Source organism: Carcharodon carcharias, chromosome 8, assembly GCF_017639515.1.
Source record: "Carcharodon carcharias isolate sCarCar2 chromosome 8, sCarCar2.pri, whole genome shotgun sequence".
NCBI classification, from domain to species: domain Eukaryota; kingdom Metazoa; phylum Chordata; class Chondrichthyes; order Lamniformes; family Lamnidae; genus Carcharodon; species Carcharodon carcharias.
This window is the reverse complement of record NC_054474.1, coordinates 175,991,084-176,013,166: the sequence shown is the minus strand read 5'-3', so window position 1 is coordinate 176,013,166 and position 22,083 is coordinate 175,991,084.

Sequence of the window (22,083 nt, the reverse complement as noted above, 5' to 3'; positions counted from 1 at the left end):
CCTCCCAGAAACATGATAGGGTCCCCCTTGACCTCACTTATCACCCCACCAGCCTCCGCATTCAAAGGATCATCCTCCGCCATTTCCGCCAACTCCAGCATGATGCCACCACCAAACACATCTTCCCTTCACCCCCCCTATCGGCATTCCGTAGGGATCGTTGCCTCCGGGACACCCTGGTCCACTCCTCCATCACCCCCTACTCCTCAACCCCCTCCTATGGCACCACCCCATGCCCACGCAAAAGATGCAACACCTGCCCCTTCACTTCCTCTCTCCTCACCGTCCAAGGACCCAAACACTCCCTTCAAGTGAAGCAGCATTTCACTTGCATTTCCCCCAACTTAGTCTACTGCATTTCATTGCTCCCAATGTGGTCTCCTCTACATTGGAGAGACCAAACGTAAACTGGGCGACCGCTTTGCAGAACACCTGCAGTCTGTCCGCAAGAATGACCCAAACCTCCCTGTCACTTGCCATTTTAACACTCCACCCTGCTCTCTTGCCCACATGTCTGTCCTTGGCTTGCTGCATTGTTCCAGTGAAGCCCAACACAAACTGGAGGATCAGCACCTCATCTTCCGACTAGGCACTTTACAGCCTTCCGGACTGAATATTGAATTCAACAACTTTAGGTCGTGAGCTCCCTCCCCCATCCCCACCCCCTTTCTGTTTCCCCCTTCCTTTTCTTTTTTTTCCAATAAATTATATAGATTTTCCTTTTCCCACCTATTTCCATTATAAAAAGAGAAAAAGAAAAAAAATATATTTATTTATTTTATTTTTTTTTTTTTACATCTTTTATGCTCTCCCCACCCCCACTAGAGCTATACCTTGAGTGCCCTACCATCCATTCTTAATTAGCACATTCGTTTAGATAATATCACCAACTTTAACTTTAACACCTATGTGTTCTTTTGTATTATTGTTGTTGACATCTTTTGATGATCTGCTTCTATCACTGCTTGTTTGTCCCTACAACCACACCCCCCCCCACCTCTTTGTCTCTCTCTCTCTCCGCCCCCCACACACACACCTTAAACCGGCTTATATTTCAACTCTTTCTTGGACTTGAACTCAAGTTCTGTCGAAGGGTCATGAGGACTCGAAACGTCAACTCTTTTCTTCTCCGCCGATGCTGCCAGACCTGCTGAGTTTTTCCAGGTAATTCTGTTTTTGTTTTTGTTTTGGATTTCCAGCATCCGCAGTTTTTTTGTTTTTATCTTTAATCTTAATGTTTATATAGACAGGTTCAATATTAAACATTGACATAAGAACATGAGAAAAGTCTGTGACAAGAGGTAGAGCAGGATGTACACCCATACGCAGGATTTTATTAATAGGTTCATTAAACAAGGCACAGTAAAATATCAGCTTGGTTTAAAAACAATCAAAAAGAGCTTTATTTAAATATATTTTTCCAAATTCTTGAAAACCACAGCTATACTTGTTAGGTTTTTGAAGAGCTGATATTCCCAGTTTGTGATATGTGTTGCATGAAGTTACTTATCACAAGTAATGTGGTGCAACAGAATTGTCTTCGTTCTTTAGTATGATAACTAACTGAGCAGTGTGCTGATAACAGGCTCCTAATATTGAACGGGCTTTGGAAGAAGCTACCTTTTATTCAGATCAATACTGCTCATCTAACATTTGTCTCCTGGAATTGGTGATCTATCTGCAACCAGGCCTCCAAGTTTTTCACTCCAGCCAGTTGGCCAGAGTGATGGTGGAGGATATCACTGTCTTTACTTGATATCCACTTACCCACTTTCCACTGGGGATAGATAGACTGCAAACAATGAATGGGAACTCTGATCATTTTACTTTCTCAGCTCATGAGTTCTGAAGCCAGTTATAGTATCGTTGCCTGTGCCCTGACTGAGATTAACAATCTCAACACAGATCAGAGTTTGAACCTTGGACATTCAAGCTAAGGCCTAGCAGTCAGTGGAGATGATGGCAAAGTGATAATGTTGCTGGACTAATAATCTAGAGATGCAGGCTAATAATCTGATGACATGGGTTCAAATCCCACCATATCAGCTGGTGCTATTCAAATCCAATTCACTTAATAAATCTGGAATATAAGACTAATCTCAGTTATGGTAACCATGATAACTTTCATTAATTATTGTTAAAAACTCACCTGGTTCACTAATGGCCCTTAAGAAAGGAAAATCTGCCATCCTTACTTAGTCTGGCCTACATGTGACTCCAGGCCCATGCAGAGTGGTAGATTCTTAACTGCCCTCTGAGTGGCCCAGCAAAAAAACTCAGTTGAAGGGCAATTAGGGATGGGCAATTAATGCTGACCTTGCAAGTGATGCCCTCATCCCATGAAAGAATCAAAAGAGGTAAAACTTGGAAGTCTGTAAGGAACTGGCTGATGGAGAAAAGCAGTTAGAAGAAATATAATGAGTGGCCTGTTCCAAAGTCTGTGCTAGAGACTGTCTAATCTGCATAAACTGCTCAGGATTGAAACACATTCACACATCATGATATATTAAGGTGGGCAGCTGAACCCGAGAAGCAGAGAACTACAAATGGACCAGGGCATAATTTGAAAGTGAATAAAACTATTGCAGATGAAATTCAAAACAAATTCATGCAAGGTATTATAAATTGGAAGAATGTTGGATGTATACTTAGTAAAATGTAAGGCAGAGGCTAAAAAGACTGATTATTGGCTCAACACTTAACCATGTCCAGTTATGAAGCAGCAAATAAAAACTACTGAATGGTGATGCCAAATTGGTAACCTCAATCTGAGACTATTGTGTGAAGTTATACAGTGCTCTTGTCATTTTCTATCCTGATTAGTGCTGGTTATCATGAGTTCAGGGGGAAACCTAAGCCCTGGAGGTGGTGAAAAAAATGTTCCTGAGACTGATCCCAAAAGTCCAAAGGACTGAATTTTGAGAACAAATTGGGAAAACTCATATTCCTCACCCTTGAAAGGAGGCAATCGAGAAGGGACTTCATAGAAGTCATGGAAAAAGAAAAGCTTAGCCTAGGGCACTACTTTCAATGAAAGCTCAAGAGAAAAAGGTGCAAAGCTGCTCTGAGGCCGAGTAGATGATCGATCTTGGCTTCCTTTTGAGGTCCCAGCATCACAGATGCCAGACTTCAGTCAATTTGATTCACTCCACATGATGTCAAGAAATGGCTGAAGGCTCTTGATCATCAGCAAAGTGATGGAAGGGGTCATCAATAGTGCTATCAAGCGTCACTTACTCAGCAGTAACCTGCTGAGAATTCTATGGTGAGTAACTCACCTCCTGACTCCGCAAAGCTTGTTCACCATCTAAAGGCACAAGCCAGGAGTGTGATGGAATACTCTCCACTTGCCTGGATAGTGCAGTCCCAACAACATACAAAAATTGAATTTATAAACGTTGGAGTGTCCAGAAATGTTCAGCCAACTGCAACATACAACGATGCTTTGAATTCTGTTGTAAGGTTGTTTGCTGTTTCACTAAGAGATCTGGAGGTTTTGTGGTTGAACATAAACCATTTATTGTTGACACACAACTGTATACATATCTCTAAGGTACAGCCCTGTCTACGTGCTACCTTCAGGCCGATTTGTCTCAGGCTTCACACACAGTCCACAATCATGTGACTCGCTTCCCCAGTCCTATATTAACTATCTAACCTAACCTAAACACCCTTATACTACACATTCCCCAAAGTCCTTACCCAAATATATTTACAATATAATATTTCCATGCTATCCCATCTACCCCCAAGTCCCTGACTTTACAAATTCAGATACTCTGGGGACTTTATGACTCTCCCAGATCTCATCCTCTTATTTATTGGTTCGGAGTTGAAATTGGATACTTGGTGCTTCAAATATTCAGGTTTTAACATCTGATTTGCTTTTTTCGTTCTTTAATGTTATGATTTTCTTTGTTGACAATCCATCTTCAATCGGATACCATGGACTTATCCTGTTCTTTCCAAGGAATGTTCACTCCGTTCATTCATAGAGTGGACTCAGTTTACCTTTTCCATGGGTCTGCCAGATTATTTCTGGAAGATAACATTTCAAAAATGGAACATTCATTTCCATTTGTTTCATAATTTTAGCCAAATATTTGTTTCCTCTTTTATTTTCCAATTCTTTTTCAAGCTGATTAATCTTTTCATTTAAGCTCAGCAGCTGCTCTGGTTCAGTTCAGTTCTCTTCAGAGTGATCTGCGGAACCCTCACACAAGCTTAACAACGTCACCTGGGCACTCTGTTCCTTTCGGAGTTTTTATTCCATGGTCACTGATGGCTCCTTAGACTCTTTCAATTCACTCATTAGAACCTCAATCTGTTTCTTACATTTTCTTTATCTGATTTTAAAGTCTGGATTTGCTCTTCCATATTGCGCACCTCATCTTTTATGTTCTTCAGATTGGATCGAAGTTCAAGAATTTCATTTCCCTTTTCATGGCAAAATTTTAACATTTCATCAGTTTGGGTTGTTAGTTCAACCAACTGTTCTAGTTCATCAGCAATTCCTTTTCCTGCTTCAGGCATTTTTCACAATACTTAATGGAGATTTATGTACTTGAAGTTCGTCCAGTTCTAATTTTTCATTAGCAAACTTGTCTTGTGAATGTGAAGGTTGGTTCTCCTCACTGAAGAGACTTTCCCTAGCAGAGCCTAATTGCCCTGTGCTATCCTTCAAGCTCACATTCTGTAATTTTACTTCTGCTGGTTATTTCTGAGATCTTCATGCTCCTTTGTGAGAACTTCTACTTTCTCTTGCAACTGTTTTTTCTTGGCATTCCAGATTCTTGATTTTCACTGCAGCTTTGCCATTTTTCAACAACTGAATGGTTCTCAGTAAGGTTGAGGTTAAATGGGACAGATTTCAAACAGGTATCAAAACAAAAAACTGCGGATGCTGGAAATCCAAAACAAAAACAGAATTACCTGGAAAAACTCAGCAGATCTGGCAGCATCGGCGGAGAAGAAAAGAGTTGACGTTTCGAGTCCTCATGATTCTTCAACAGAACTGATTTTTCTTTACAAGGAGAGGGGTGAAATATAAGCTGGTTTAAGGTGGGGTGGGGGGAGAGAAGTGGAGGGGGGGTGTTGTAGGGACAAGCAAGCAGTGATAGGAGCAGATCATCAAAAGATGTCACAGACAAAAGAACACAGAGGTGTTGAAGTTGGTGATATTATCTAAACGAATGTGCTAATTAAGAATGGATGGTAGGGCACTCAAGGTATAGCTTTAGTGGGGGTGGGGGGGGCATAAAAGATTTAAAAATAATGGAAATAGGTGGGAAAAGAAAAATCTATATAAATTATTGGAAAAAAAAACAAAAGGAAGGGGGAAGAAACAGAAAGGGGGTGGGGATGGAGGAGGGAGTTCAAGACCTAAAGTTGTTGAATTCAATATTCAGTCCGGAAGGCTGTAAAGTGCCTAGTCGGAAGATGAGGTGCTGTTCCTCCAGTTTGCGTTGGGCTTCACTGCAACAATTGCATTTCCAGTGAAGCCCAACACAAACTGGAGGAACAACACCTCATCTTCCGACTAGGCACTTTACAGCCTTCCGGACTGAATATTGAATTCAACAATTTTAGGTCTTGAACTCCCTCCTCCATCCCCATCCCCTTTCTGTTTCTTCCCCCTTCCTTTTGTTTTTTTTTCCCCAATAATTTATATAGATTTTTCTTTTCCCACCTATTTTCATTATTTTTAAATCTTTTATGCTCCCCCCACCCCCACTAGAGCTGTACCTTGAGTGTCCTACCATCCATTCTTAATTAGCACATTCGTTTAGATAATATCACCAACTTCAACACCTCTGTGTTCTTTTGTTCTTTTGTCTGTGACATCTTTTGATGATCTGCTCCTATCACTGCTTGCTTGTCCCTACAACAACACCCCCCCTCCACTTTTGTCTCCACCTCCCCCCCCCCCGCCCCCCGCCACCTTAAACCAGCTTATATTTCACCCCTCTCCTTGTAAAGAAAAATCTGTTCTGTTGAAGGGTCATGAGGACTCGAAACGTCAACTCTTTTCTTCTCTGCCAATGCTGCCAGACCTGCTGAGTTTTTCCTGGTAATTCTGTTTTTGTTTCAGATTTCAAACAGATTCAGCAGCTCAAGACTGGGCATCCATGAGACGCTGTGGACCATCAGCAGCAGCAGAATTATACTCCAACACAATCTGTAACCTCATGGCTTTGGCATATATCCCGCTCTACCATTACCACCAAGCCAAGGGATCAACCCTGGTTCAATGAAGAGAGCAGGAGGGCATGCCAGGAGCAGCACCAGGCATACCTAAAAATGATGTCTCAACCCAGTGATGGATACAAGTCAGGACTACCTAAGTGCCAAACAGTGTAAGCAACATACAATAGACAGAGCTACAACCCACAACCAACAGATCAGATCTAAGCTCTGCAGTCCTGTCACATCCAGTCGTGAATGGTGTTGGACAATTAAACAACTCACTGGAGGAGGAGGCTCCACAAATATCCCCATTCTCAATGATGGAGGAGCCCAGCACATCAGCATTTGCAACAACCTTCAGCCTGAAGTGTCGAGTGGATGATCCACCTCGGCCTCCTCTGGAGGTCCCCAGCATCACAGATGCCAGTCTTAAGCCAATTCGATTCACTCCACGTGATATCAAGAAATGGTTGAAGGCACTGGATACCGCAAAGGCTGTGGGCCCTGACAATATTCTGGCAATAATACTGAAGACTTGTGCTCCAGAACTTGCCACACCCCTAGCCAAGCTGTTCCAGTACAGTTACAACACTGGCACCTACCCAGCAATTTGGAAAATTGTCCAGGTATTTCCTGTACACAAAAAACGAACAAATCCAATGTGGCCAATTACTGCCCCATCAGTCAATACTCGATCATCAGTAAAGTGATGGGAGGGGTCATTAACAGTGCTATCAAGCAGCACTTGCTTAGCAATAACCTGCTCACTAATGCTCAGTTTGGGTTCAGCCAGGGTCACTCAGCTCCTGACCTCATTACAGCCTTGGTTCAAACATGGACAAAAGAGCTGAACTCCAGAGGTGAGTTCAGAGTGACTGCCCTTGACATCAAGGCAGCATTTGACTGAGTGTGGCATCAAGGAGCACGAGCAAAACTGGAGTCAATGGGAATCAGGGAGAAATCTCTCCATTTTTTGGAGTCATACCTAGCACAAAGGAAGATGGTTCAGGTTGTTGGAGGTCAGTCATCTCAATTCCAGAGCATCACTGCAGGAGTTCCTCAGGGTAGTGTGCTTGGCCCGACCATCTTCAGCTGCTTCATCAATGACCTTCCTTCAATTATAAGGTCAGTAGTGAGGATGTTCGCTGATGATTGGACAATGTTCAGCACCATTTGCAACTCCTCAGATACTAAAGCAGTCCAAATGCAGCAAGACCCAGACAATATCCAGGCTTGGGCTGACAAGTGGCAAGTAACATTCGCACCACACAACTGTCAGGCAATGAACATCGCCAACAAGAGAGAATCTAACCATCTCCCCATGACATTCAATGGCATCGCTGAATCCCCCACTATCAACATCCTGGGGGTTACCATTGACCAGAAACTGAACTCAACTAGCCAGTGACTAAATACTGTGGCTACAAAAGCAGGTAAGAGACTAGGAATCCTGTGGCAAGTAACTCCTGACTCCCCAAAGCCTGTCCACCATCTACAAGGCACAAGATTGGAGAGCAACCGACATGCCTGCATGGATGCTGCTCCAACAATATCAAGAAGCTCGACAGCATGCAGGAGAAAGCAGCCCGCTTGATTGGCACCTCATTGACAAACATTCACTCCCTCCACCACCGACGCACAGTAGCAGCAGCGTGTACCATCTACATGATGCACTGCAGGAATTCACCAAAGCTCCTTAGTCAGCACTTTCCAAACCCACGACCACCACCACCTAAAAGGACAAGGGCAGCAGATGCATGGGAACACGATCAGCTGCAAGTTCCCCTCCAAGCCACTCACCGCCCTGACTTGGAAATATATCGTCTTCCTTCATTGTCGCTGGGTCAAAATCCTGGAACTCCCTCCCTAACAGCACTGTGGGTGTACCTACACCACATGGACTACAGTGGTTCAAGAAAGCAGCTCACCACCACCTTCTCAAGGGCAATTAGGACTCGGCAATAAATGCTGGTCTAGCCAGTGACACCCATGTCCCATGGATGAAAGAAATAAAAATTCAGTTCTGAAATCATGCTGCTCATGGCTTCAATATCCGCCCACAGCTTAGAGAGTTCTCTGGCTTTTCCTTTCAATGCCTCCCCTTTTCCATTCAGCTGGTTCTTCAGACTACCAATATCCACATTCATCTTCTCTTTCAATTGGCCAAGCTGTAAAAGTGGTAGATAACTCTTTTTCTAGCTGTTGAATTGGAGCTGCAAGTTTTCTACTTTAGTTGCCCCTGTACACAAGAATTCTTCATCTTTTCCTTTTCCTGCTGCAGTCTTTCTCTCTGCAGTTCAGTCTCTGCATACTTCCTTATCACTTTGTCTGCATGTTCATCTTTTTCACTCATAGCATTAACAAACTTGCTTTCCATTTCTTCGTATATATCTTTGGAAACATTTTTCCAAGTTTTCTTTGAAATGTCCAACCATTTCCTTCAGCTCTGCAGTCTCTTTCTTATACCTTTTGGCTTCCTCCTGGAATATTGAACAATTCTGAGTCTTCTCTGCCAACTGGTTCTTCAGTTCTTCCAAAGTGGCATTAAATTCATTTTGTTGCTCTTTGCAATCTAACAAACTTTGATCCGTGGGATCCTTGTAGTATGTGAAGGTCCTTCAACAGGTTTTCCTTTTCTTTGCAAAGCTCCATTGCTTCATTTTAAGTTTTCCTGAGCACTCCCTGTGCAGGGAGGGGGTGGGTTCCCTGAATCAGGGCCTGCACTCTTTCACGCATGCACAGGAAAGAGCACTGAAATCTTCCAGAGGCACAGAGCTGCTTCAGGGAGATTAGAATAATTTTTAAAAATTTTCTTTTCTTTATTTAAATTTTAAGACATGTCCCCTCATGTGACAGTGTCACATGAGCTGGGACAAGTCAATGAATTTTTATAAAAATTGTTATTCAATTTATAAACGCTTCATGAAACCTCATCCCGCCCGTGGATGAGGTTCCATGAAAAATGGGAAGGCCACTGGGGCTCCTCACTTGCCCGCCAACCTTAAGGTTGGATGGGCAGCTCAGTTTATTAGTTTAATTTGTTTTTAAATAGCCTTAATAGGCCTTTGAGAGCTCGGCGGGTGTGCAGCTGACTCGGCTGTGTGCCTGTCGAACTGAAAATCTAAATGATGCACGGTAACGTCGGGATGCGTGCCTGACCTCAGCCCGCGTCATTTTACTCCTCGGTGAATGGACCCCACTCCCGCTTGCCAAACTGAAAATTCTGGCTCAAGAGTCTGCTCAGCTTTTTTCTGCTTTTCAAGGCAGTCTTCATTTCTTCATACTGTTGAAGAGTTATGTACTCCTTTTGCATTTGATCTTAAAGCACAATTAGCTGTTCTTTCAGCTGTTTATTTTCTTGTTGACCTCTTGCCAACTCACGCTGTGTTTTGGTGCCTTCCTTTGTTGCTACTGATAGTTCTGATGCAGCTTTTCCTGAAGTAGTGTTCAACATCTTTCTCTACTCATGTTTTTCCAGGGCCATGTATTGATTCTTCATAGAGTCTTTCAGGGCAGCAACTTCTTAGAGTGCCTTTCCTGCCCAGCTGTTGTGCCTGGCTGTACCTCTGGTTGAGTTCTTCCAACTCAGTTTTGATATGAACATTTTCCTGTGGAATAACTTCATTTTCTTTTTGCAAATGTTGTTGTTTTTGCGTTATATCAAATAACTTTCCTTCATTCACAGCCATCTGCTCACTTCACACTTCCACCTGCTTTTGCAGTTTGGGTATGGTGTTGGCATTTTCAAGAATTTTATTTTCAAGTCTTCAGTTGCTTCTCAGCTATTTTTTCCTCAGTATTAAACTCTTCCTCTCATGCACTTCATTATGCTGACATGGTCTGCGACCACCTTATGTTTTGTTTGGGCATTGTCTCCCTTGCCCTAGGGTCTCCTTCCTCTTTTGGTGATTTATTGGAGGGTTTAAGGCACTCTCCCTAAGGTCTGCACAACACTGAGTTTAAAATACTTGTCAAAGTCTTTCAGTATCTCGCCAAATGTGGTTAGGATTTACCTGTACCTCGTCTTGTGATTACCTTGTTGGCAATTTCACCAAATAAGTACAAGAATATATTAATTTGCACAATCCCTGATTTTTCATTTAATCCTGATGCACTCCTGTGATCTAAACATTTTCTTCTCCGTGAAGCCTAATCTTGCATCTGGTTTGGCCCTTGCATGATCACAAATTGGTCTGTTAGTTTTAATTTACTATCCACGGCTGTTTTTCAGAACAGGGAAGTACAGGTTTCATTTTTTTTCGACATAGTGCCGCAGTGACCATTTCTTCTCTTTTTGTGCTTGTCAGGTTTTGGCAGGCCCCCATCGCGATCATTGAGCCATCTTTAAAAGTTTGCAATTCTGCAGGAAACCTTTTAAACCAACAGTTTTGGACAGCAATTTGTTTCTCTAAGCTTGGGAAATCAATTTGAAGGGAATTTTTTTTTTTTGCTCTGCCTTCTGTTTAAATGTTTTTATATTCATTCAAGCTTGTCCCCATCTGGTATGTCGTTGGCTCTGGACCCAGCTGCAGGGTTCATCTAGCTGCTCTGCTTAAACAAATCGGCATTTGGCTTTAAAACAAAAACAGAATTACCTGGAAAAACTCAGCAGGTCTGGCAGCATCGGCGGAGAAGAAAAGAGTTGACGTTTCGAGTCCTCATGACCCTTCGACAGAACTTGAGTTCGAGTCCAAGAAAGAGTTGAAATATAAGCTGGTTTAAGGTGTGTGGGGGGGGTGCGGAGAGAGATAGAGAGAGAGAGAAGTGGAGGGGGGTGGTGTGGTTGTAGGGACAAAAAAGCAGTGATAGAAGCAGATCATCAAAAGATGTCACAAACAATAGAACGAAAGAACACATAGGTGTTAAAGTTGGTGATATTATCTAAATGAATGTGCTAATTAAGAATGGATGGTAGGGTACTCAAGGTATAGCTCTAGTGAGGGTGGGGAGAGCATAAAAGATTTTTAAGTATTTAAAAATAATGGAAATAGGTGGGAAAAGAAAAATCTATATAATTTATTGGAAAAAAAACAAAAGGAAGGGGGAAACAGAAAGGGGGTGGGGATGGAGGAGGGAGTTCAAGACCTAAAGTTGTTGAATTCAATATTCAGTCCAGAAGGCTGTAAAGTGCCTAGTCGGAAGATGAGGTGCTGTTCCTCCAGTTTGCGTTGGGCTTCACTGGAACAATGCAGCAAGCCAAGGACAGACATGTGGGCAAGAGAGCAGGGTGGAGTGTTAAAATGGCAAGCGACAGGGAGGTTTGGGTCATTCTTGCAGACAGACCGCAGGTGTTCTGCAAAGCGGTTGCCCAGTTTACGTTTGGTCTCTCCAATATAGAGGAGACCACATTGGGAGCAACGAATGCAGTAGACTAAGTTGGGGGAAATGCAAGTGAAATGCTGCTTCACTTGAAAGGAGTGTTTGGGCCCTTGGACGGTGAGGAGAGAGGAAGTGAAGGGGCAGGTGTTGCATCTTTTGCGTGGGCATGGGGTGGTGCCATAGGAGGGGGTTGAGGAGTAGGGGGTGATGGAGGAGTGGACCAGGGTGTCCCGGAGGGAGCGATCCCTACGGAATGCCGATGGGGGGGTGAAGGGAAGATGTGTTTGGTGGTGGCATCATGTTGGAGTTGGCGGAAATGGCGGAGGATGATCCTTTGAATGCGGAGGCTGGTGGGGTGATAAGTGAGGACAAGGGGGACCCTATCATGTTTCTGGGAGGGAGGAGAAGGCATGAGGGCGGATGCGCAGGAGATGGGCCGGACACGGTTGAGGGCCCTGTCAACGACCGTGGGTGGAAAACCTTGGTTAAGGAAGAAGGAGGACATGTCAGAGGAACTGTTTTTGAATGTAGCATCATCGGAACAGGTGCGATGGAGGCAAAGGAACTGAGAGAATGGGATGGAGTCCTTACAGGGAGCGGGGTGTGAGGAGCTGTAGTCGAGGTAGCTGTGGGAGTCGGTGGGTTTGTAATGGATATTGGTGGACAGTCTATCACCAGAGATTGAGACAGAGAGGTCAAGGAAGGGAAGGGAAGTGTCAGAGATGGACCACGTGAAAATGATGGAGGGGTGGAGATTGGAAGCAAAATTAATAAATTTTTCCAAGTCCCGACGAGAGCACGAAGCAGCACCGAAGTAATCATCGATGTACCGGAGAAAGAGTTGTGGAAGGGGGCCGGAGTAGTACTGGAACAAGGAATGTTCCACATACCCCATAAAGAGACAGGCATAGCTGGGGCCCATGCGGGTACCCATAGTCACACCTTTTATTTGGAGGAAGTGAGAGGAGTTGAAGGAGAAATTGTTCAGCGTGAGAACAAGTTCAGCCAGACGGAGGAGAGTAGTGGTGGATGGGGATTGTTCGGGCCTCTGTTCGAGGAAGAAGCTAAGGGCCCTCAGACCATCCTGGTGGGGGATGGAGGTGTAGAGGGATTGGATGTCCATGGTGAAGAAGAAGCGGTTGGGGCCAGTGAACTGGAAATTGTTGATGTGACGTAAGGTGTCAGAGGAATCACGGATGTAGGTGGGAAGGGACTGGACAAGGGGAGAGAGAAGGGAGTCAAGATAATGAGAAATGAGTTCTGTGGGGCAGGAGCAAGCTGACACGATCTGTCTACCGGGGCAGTTCTGTTTGTGGATTTTGGGTAGGAGGTAGAAGCGGGCCGTCCGAGGTTGGGCGACTATCAGGTTGGAAGCTGTGGGAGGAAGATCCCCAGAGGAGATGAGGTCAGTGACAGTCCTGGAAACAATGGCTTGATGTTCAGTGGTGGGGTCATGGTCCAGGGAGAGGTAGGAGGAAGTGTCTGCGAGTTGACGCTCAGCCTCCGTGAGGTAGAGGTCAGTGTGCCAGACAACAACAGCACCACCCTTGTCAGCGGGTTTGATGACAATGTCAGGGTTGGACCTGAGAGAACGGAGTGCAGTAAGTTCAGAGAAAGACAGGTTAGAATGGGTGAGAGGAGCAGAGAAATTGAGATGACTAATGTCGCGCCGACAGTTCTCAATGAAAAGATCAAGAGAAGGTAAGAATCCAGAGGGAGGGGTCCAGGTGGAGGGAGAATATTGGAGGTGGGTGAAAGGATCCGTTGAATGGGGAGAGGACTCCCGCCCAAAGAAGTGAGCCCGGAGACGAAGACGGCGGAAGAAGAGTTCAGCATCGTGCCGAGCCCGAAATTCATTGAGGTGAGGGCGTAAGGGTATGAAACTAAGTCCTTTGCTGAGCACTGAACGTTCAGCATCGGAGAGGGGAAGGTCAGGGGGTATAGTGAATACACGGCTGGGGCTGGGATTGGAAGATGGAGTGGGGACGGAGGGACAGGCAGGGGTGGAGGGTCCTAGATGGGTGTTGGTGTCGATGAGTTGTTGGATCTTGCGTTCCTTAGCACTTGAGAGAAAGAGAAAAATTTTCTTGTTGAGGCATCGGATGAGACGAAGAATAAAATGAAACTGGGGGCACGCGCAGCTTTGAAAAAGGGTGAGGCGGTGCTGCTGGAGGGAGAGGTCGAGTGTGTTCATATGGAGGCGCATGGCACTGAGTGTGGATTTCAGAATGTGACGGGAACAGCAGTCCGAGAAACGTTTTATGTCCCGGAGATACCTGTAATCCTGGGTGGGTTCGAAACATGAGGGGTGGAATTTCAGTTGAAATCCACGTGGGGTAAGTCGGAGACGGAGACAGTCACTGAGAAAGGAGATATGGCTGTGAAAGCGGGTTTTAGTAAACACCTTGTCAAACACCAGGAGGGAAATGGGAAGCAATGAAGGTGAACAAGGCAAAAGAGAGATACGGAAATCTTGTCGCAGAAAAGAACAGAACTTCTTCAAGGAGGTAGGCATTTCTTGAAGAGCAGTGGCAGTCAATTAAACACAGAGATAAAAACAAAAAAACTGCAGATGCTGGAAATCCAAAACAAAAACAGAATTACCTGGAAAAACTCAGCAGGTCTGGCAGCATCGGCGGAGAAGAAAAGAGTTGACATTTCAAGTCCTCATGACCCTTCAACAGAACTTGAGTTCGAGTCTAAGAAAGAGTTAAAATATAAGCTGGTTTAAGGTGTGTTGGGGGTGTGGGGGGGGGTGGGTGTGGAGAGACAGAGAGAGAGAGAGATAGAGAGAGAGAGAAGTGGAGGGGGTGGTATGGTTGTAGGGACAAACAAGCAGTGATAGAAGCAGATCATCAAAAGATGTCACCAACAATAGAACAAAAGAACACATAGGTGTTAAAGTTGGTGATATTATCTAAACGAATGTGCTAATTAAGAATGGATGGTATGGCACTCAAGGTATAGCTCTAGTGGGGGTGGAGGGAGCATAAAAGATTTTAAAATATTTAAAAATAATGGAAATAGGTGGGAAAAGAAAAATCTATATAATTTATTGGAAAAAAAACAAAAGGAAGGGGGAAACAGAAAGGGGGTGGGGATGGGGGAGGCAGCTCAAGACCTAAAGAGCTCCCCTGGCAGAGCTGTTCCAGTACTGCTATAACATTGGCATCCATCAGACAACATAGAAAACTGTCCAAATATGCAGTATCCACAAAAATCAGAACAAATCTAATCCCACCAATTAATGCCCTATCAGCATCCTCACAAACATCACTAAAGAGTTAGAAGGGTCACTGGTAGCATAATCAAGCAACACCCACTCACCAATAAACGCACACATTGTTGGAGAGAGAACTAGAATTAATGTTTCAGGCCTGTGACCTTGTATCAGAACCAGGAAAAGTTAGAAATGTAATAAGTTCTGGGCAAGTGAAATGGGGAGGTTGGGAAGGAAAACAAAAGGAATAGACTGTGATAGGGTGAAGGGCAGGAAAGATTGAATGAGAAAAGCTTACATGGTGCACGATCAAAGGGAATAGAATGCAAAGTGAAAGAAATGAGAGACAAACCAGCAAAGAAACAAAGAACAAAATGGGGGCAGAGGTTATGATCTAAGATTGTTGAACTCAGTGATGAATCCAGAAGGCAGTAAAGTGCCCAGTCAAAAGCTGAGCTGCTGTTCCTTGAGCTTTATTGACACCATCCTTTCTTCAAATGTCACTCCTTGCTGTGGATTCATGATAACTTCTGACCCTTCATCCCCTTACACTCCCATCTCAATGAATTTCAAGCTTGGCACAACGCTGAGCTTTTCTTCTGTTGCCTTTGCCTCCATGCCCAATTCTTTGGCAGGATTCCTGCCCTTGCACAATGGACCTTATTACCTGTCTCCATTGTTCACCTGGATCTGTCCCTCTGGCCTCTTAACCTCTCTGGATATTTTCATTGAGAACTGTCAACTTGGCACAGGCCATCTCAGTTAGACTCCTGAGTCCATCAAAGCCTTGGGTCATAGACTTACCTGTGTCGGGCAGGCTGGGTGGGAGCAGGTGGGGCCGGGCACGGAGCCGATCGCTGCCTGCAATTGGCTGCGCGCTGCCATTTAATGTGCGTGGGCCAATTAAGGCCCGCCGAGTGTGACAGAGGGCTGGTGGCGCTCAGCACGACCGGTGGGGGTGGGGGGAGGAAGGAGAGTTGGGGCCTGCGCTGTTTCGCAAAAGAACACAGGATCTCCCTGAAATGCGGAGATGCTTGATTGTACAAATTTTGAATAAACGATCTGAAAAATTATTTAAACATGGTCCCACATTGTGACAGTGTCACATGAGCTGGGACATGTTTGTGCATCCCGCAAATGTTATTTAACAATTTTATTAAACTTTCAGGAAAGCTCACCCCGCCCGTGGATGAAAAACACAGAGGCCGCTTGGGCTCTTTGCCTGCTCTCCAACCTCAAGGTTGGACGGGCAGAGCTGTTAATGAGTTTAATTAGTTTCCGAATGACCTCAGTAGGCCTTTGACAGTTCGGCGGGCGCACAGCTGCCCCCAGCATGCGCCCGCCAAACAAAATATCTAAATGACGCACAATCACGTCACGATGCACGCCCGACATCATCTCGTATCGGAATGCCGGGCCCACCTCTGCACACTGTCAGCGATATTCTGGCCTTGATGTAGACACGAGCATAAGAACTGAACACCAGAGGAGAGGCAAGAAGCAGAATTTTACCAAGTATTGCACCAAGGAGCCATTAGAAAACTAAGGGAAATGAGAATCAGTGGAAAACCCAGCAATGCCTGTAGTTATACACCAGGAAAGGTGATTGTGACTGTTGGAAGTCAGTCATCTCTGGCCCCAGGACATCAGTACAGGAAACATTCTTGGTCCAATGATCTTCAGCTGCTTCACAGATGATCTTTTGACAGTGGAAAAGGTTATGTGTGTAGCTATGAACTGACAATTCCAGAATGTTTCATTCACAACTCCTCAAATAATGGTGTAGCCCCCATCAGCTTATAGCAGCATCTGGGTAATATCTAGGCTTAGGCTGATAAGTGCTGGTTAATACTGGAACAAGAGAAAGGCTAGTCATCTCTCCTTGATCGTCAATGGCACGACCATTGACAAATCCCCCACTATCAGCATCGGAAGGCCCACCATTGATTAGAAGCTGAACCAGACCAGCCACCTTAACACCAGAGTGCAATGCCAAGAGCAGGCAAGAGCCTGGATATGTTGTTACAAGCGGCTCACCTTTTAATCCTTCAAAGCCTATCTACAAGACTCATGTCAAGAACATTAAACTGGATGAGTGTCACCAAACTTAAAAAACTCAGCAACATCTAGGTCGGAGCAGTTTGCTTGATCAATGCCTCTGCCACTGAACTGAGTGTCCAAACCCTCCATCTCTGGCAATCCAGGGCTGTTAACCGTATGATCCGTAAGATGGACTGCAGTAATTTACAAGACTGCTTCAACAACATCTCCAGCCCTTGTAATACCTACTGGCAAAAAAGGATAAGAACATCAAAATATGGAAAACTTGAACATAGATCACCATTCTTTTGTTGTTGATATCAATTTCCTGGAATTCTCGAGCTAACACCATTGTGAGAGTATCTCATTACAAGCACTCTAGCAGTTCTACTTACTGTTTATATGGATGAGGAAACAACATCAAAGTTAAACATATTAGCATTTTATTCACTTATTGTTACAATGTCTTAGAAATTGTGCGCACATATTATACTTTGAAACATACTTAAAATCCTTTCTGTGGATAGATGGTAAAAATGTGAGAAAGACATATTTGACAATCACCAAGTGAAGTGTCTTTGGAGGTTTTATTTTATGGAATACTGCTACCAATTATTTGATCATTTTTGTTACAAATGCCGAACTTTGCAAGAGTTATGTTTTAAAATGGCTCATCTAACTTAAGGTCCTGGAGAGGGGTATGGTGTGATCATCCTAATTCTGCTCAGTGATCTGTAATGAAAGCTTGTATAAAGTCAAAACTTGACAGAAAAGAGGGGCAGCTGGTTTTCTAGATAGAGAGAGAGAGACACAGCCTCAGACACAGAGGGAGACAGAAACAGCTTCCACTGTGAAAAGAAGAGGAAAAGCCTGTTATTTTGTGTTAGCCACCAAGCAGGTTGCTGGTGAGGACTGATTCTCTGTCCAAAGAGTCGGGATATATGGAGGTTTAGGGACCAAGGAGCAGTGGGAGTGGTCTTTGCTGCTGGAAGTCATTTTGGGAATACTCAACAAACAGTGGAGTTTGTTCAAAGAAGACTGGAAGACTCATCACAGTGTGGCTAGGAGAAGGGAGGGCAGAAGTTTGGAACTTAAACTTCAAGGCTACATGTCTTCTGGAGGCATGGCATAAAGTAAAAATGTGCTGTAAAGTATTTCGGTTAGTTAGAGGGGAAGTACCTTTTCTGTAGTTTGATGTATTAGTTGCTTATTGTTAAGTATTGTTTAGCCGATGTTGATTTTATATTTTTTGTTACAGAAAAAGTCTTAAAACATGAAATTTTGTCCTGCGATTCTTTCTGCCAGGTGCTAGGAAATTAATGTCTCTTTTTAAAAAGTTATTGGTCTCCACGGGGATTGCAACATATTGAAGAGTGAAAATTATAGATTCTATGTTCACAGTGGTCTACTTAGCAAATTACAACAGCTGTAGATCATAGGAATATAGGAAGAGCAGTGATCTATTCAGCCCTTGAATCTTTTTCATCATTCAATAATAATTTATCTGTATCTTAACCCCATCTGCCCACCTTGGTTTTCAAATGCTACTAACTTTGCCTAATAAAACTAAATCATACGAGCTATAAGGTCATGTAGCTTTGGCCCTATGGCTAGGAAGAGTGATATAACCATAGGTTAATTTATATGCCATAAATCTTGTACTGTGATGTAACGTTATGAATTCTTCCACCCCGTAGTAACATATCACTATACTTGAAAATTACAATAGGCTGGTGAGATCTGTTAAGCTGTTCCATATGTTGTTGAACTGCTAGGCAATTTTTTTTTCCAGAATAGTCACTTTTACAGTAAAACCATTACTTTAAAGAGTGAATTGGTAGCTTTGATGAAGTTGCAAAGTTAATTTGAGCATTTGACCTAATGTTAGGGTTCATCCTCATTTTTTTGTGTAAAAACATAACATCTAGGTAATCTTTACAAATAGAGTGGGATAGAGAACAATAATCCTAGTAATACTTGATGGCTAAGTCAAGGCTAGTGAGATATTTAAGTGGCAAAGCCACCGTTTGAACAAAACACTCTCAAGTCTGTTCTGCTTAAGACAGTAAGTGTTCTGAAACATTGTTTCAAGAAATTGAGGGAACTTTGTATTTTGCAGTTTTGTTCAATAAAGTTACTAAATTGTTGTGAGCTTGATTTTCCATAACCATAAGTCTCTACCTTTTCAGCATCAACACCTAACAACTTAAATCTGATTAAGTTAATTGTTCTCTCTTTAGGTTCTGTCCCTCTCTCCTTTAAATCTGCCATAATCATCCCTCTCCTCAAAAAAGCAACCCTGGACCCCACAGTTCTTGCAAATCATCAACACCCCCATCTCCACCCTCCCTTTCCTCTCCAAAATACTTTGGCATGTTGTCACCTCCCAAATCCATGCCCATCTTTCTCAAAACTGGTTGTGAAAATCCCTCCAAAATGGTTTCCACTCATCCAGCCAGCCTCCCACATTCTACCCTTAGTAAGCTTGAGGTTATACAAAGCTCTGCTCCTGTGTCCTTACTCCTAATAAGTTTCCTTCATCCATCACCCATGTGTGCTAACTTATATTAGTTCCTGGTCAAGGTATGCCTTGATTTTAAAATTCACACCTTTGATTTCAAATCCCTCCACGGCCTCATCCCTCCCTATCTCTGTAATCTCCTCCTTCTGATAGATGAATGCAGGTAATTCTTGCCTCTTGAAGATCCGTGATTTTAATCGTTCTACCATTGGTGGCCATGACTTCAGCTGCCTTGGCCCAAACTCTGGAATTCCCTCCTTAACCTGTCCACTTTTTTTTACTTTAAAAGACTCCTTAAACCATACTTTTTTAACCAAGCTTTTGCCCTATTATACCAATGTGACTGTGCGTCAAATTTTGCTTTATAACGCTCCTGTCAAGCACGTAGCAATGGTTTACTATGTTAAAAGTACTATATAAATAGAAGCTGTTGTGCTGAATTAAATAGCCTTAGCCAGGGAGACTTTGGGTAATTAAAATAGACCTCGAGGTAGGGGAATCTATAAATCAGCCAGGTTTCCTGCTGATTGCTTTCCAGTGAGTCTTGTTAGAAAGTATGCATGCATTTTAGTTAAAGGACAAGATTGACTCAAAGCTGCGATGTCCCTCTTGCTCCAATAGCCAGTCAACATTCATTCTTCAGTTGATATATGAAGAATGGGCATCTGAAGGATATAGCAGAGCACAACAAATCATATCTGATTCAGTAGATTGGAATGAATTTTCCTCCTATTTCCCCGGATGATTTTCTTCTGCTCCATCGTAAGCTGATTTGCTATTTACATTAGATTAAGTATTAGCAGTTTCTTTAGAGGATAATGAAAACTTACTTCAACAGGGCAACTTTAATGTAGGAAAATATTCCATGGTGCGTCACAGGAGTGTAAAACAAAAGCTGCCAGCAAGCCAAAAGGAGAGTTGAAAGGACAGCTAAATGTTTGGTCAAAGAGGTCTAAGTTTGACGGAGAATCTCACAGGTGAGAGGTGGAAAGCTTTAAGGAATTCTAGAAGCAAAGTCTTAGACAGATAAATTCACAAATCCACAGTTAGAGTTGGAGGATAGTCAAATAGGGAGAGGCGAGGATGAGTTTTAAAATTGAGGCACTGGTGAACCGGCAGCCAAAGCGGGTCAGCAAACATAACGGTGATGGAGGAGCTCAAACCTGGAGGGGTAACTATATCTGTAATACAAAGTTATGTGCTGGATTCGCTTTGGAACATCGACCCGCGTTTGAAACTTTAGTCACATCACAACCGATCATCATATTTTCTTTCATCATTGCTGCTTAATTTTCCTCCAGTTACTGTTTACATTCAAGTGCCCAGTAGCTGCTTGTGAATTGTGTGTGCCATCCTCCAAATTCTATGCTTGCAATCTCTTGCTAGAGAGGGAAGAGGGTATCCTGCAAGAATTGGTGCCAAGGGACTTTGCACTGCCCATATGGCAAGAACATAAATTCAGAATCCTTCATTTCATTTTTAAAAAGAGCAATAGTTATCAGAATAATTAATTTGCATTTATGCAGAACCTTTCATATTTATTGAATTCCACAAAGTCCTTTCCAACCAATGGATTACTTTTGAATGGTTGCTGTTAATGCAATGGGATCTTTTTAGGTCAATTTAAGGCAGGACCTCGGTTTAACTCCTCTGAAAAAAAATGGCAGAGACAGGATTTAGGCAGCACTGTATGAAGAGGGATATTTCAGCCCTATGCTACAGAGTGTTTCATGACTGAAAGCTTTTCTACTTGAATCAATTTTCTTCTCCCTTTCATACCCAATGGCTAGGATCTTTAGGTCGGTGAGCGGGGGATGGGGCCCGCTCGCCAACAAGTGAAATGATGCGGGATGACGTTGGGCGGAACTCCCGACATCACCCCGCGTCATTTCAATTTTCAGGTCAGCGGGGGTGCAGCCGAATCAGCTGTGTGCACGCCGACCTGTCAATGGCCTATTGAGGCCATTTAAAAACTAATTGAAATAATTAATGGACCTGCCCATCCAACCTTAGGGTTGGTGGACAGGCTGGGAGCCCTGGCGGGCTTCAGAAAAAGCATCAAACCTCATCCACTGGCGGGATGAGGTTTCATGAGGGTTTTTAAAAATTTAATAAATGTTTGATTAAAAGTGATGGACATGTCCCAACTCATGTGAGTGTCACGAGGGGACATGTCAGGGAAATTTTGTCTGTGCACCTTGATCATTTTTAAATTTGGCGCCGATCTCCCTGAGGCAGCACTTAGCCTCAGGGAGAGGAGTGCGCACTCTCAGCTGAGGCAATCCGCACCCTCCCCCCCCAACACCCCACACAGGGAATACATAGCGCTTCCTGGCAGACGTCATGCTGGGTGGGCCTTCATTGGCCTGCCCATGTAAAATGGTGACGCAGCCCCAGTTGCGGGCTAAAATCTTACACACACCCCCTCCCCCACTCCGACTGGGGGATAATTCTCCCCAATGTTTACTTAAAGGTACCCTGCACTCAGCTCGTCAAGTGCCCTTTAAGACTGTGCTACATTAAGAATCTTTAATTATTTTTCTCCGTCCAGTGCATTGGACCCAACTGTGCTTAGTACGTCAAGCGCCCCCACCCCTAACTTGCGCCTCCATCCTGAGTTCTCTGTGCAGATTCTTAGATACTTCCATGTATCTAGCCACCCGGTTTGCCTGTCCTAACTCTGGGTGCTAAAAATTAATGCACTCACTGTCTGGAGGTTGATACGAGCATCCTGCCAACTATGCCAATTGTTGTTGGATATATCAATTACCCATGAAGTCCAGAGGGAGTAGAGTTA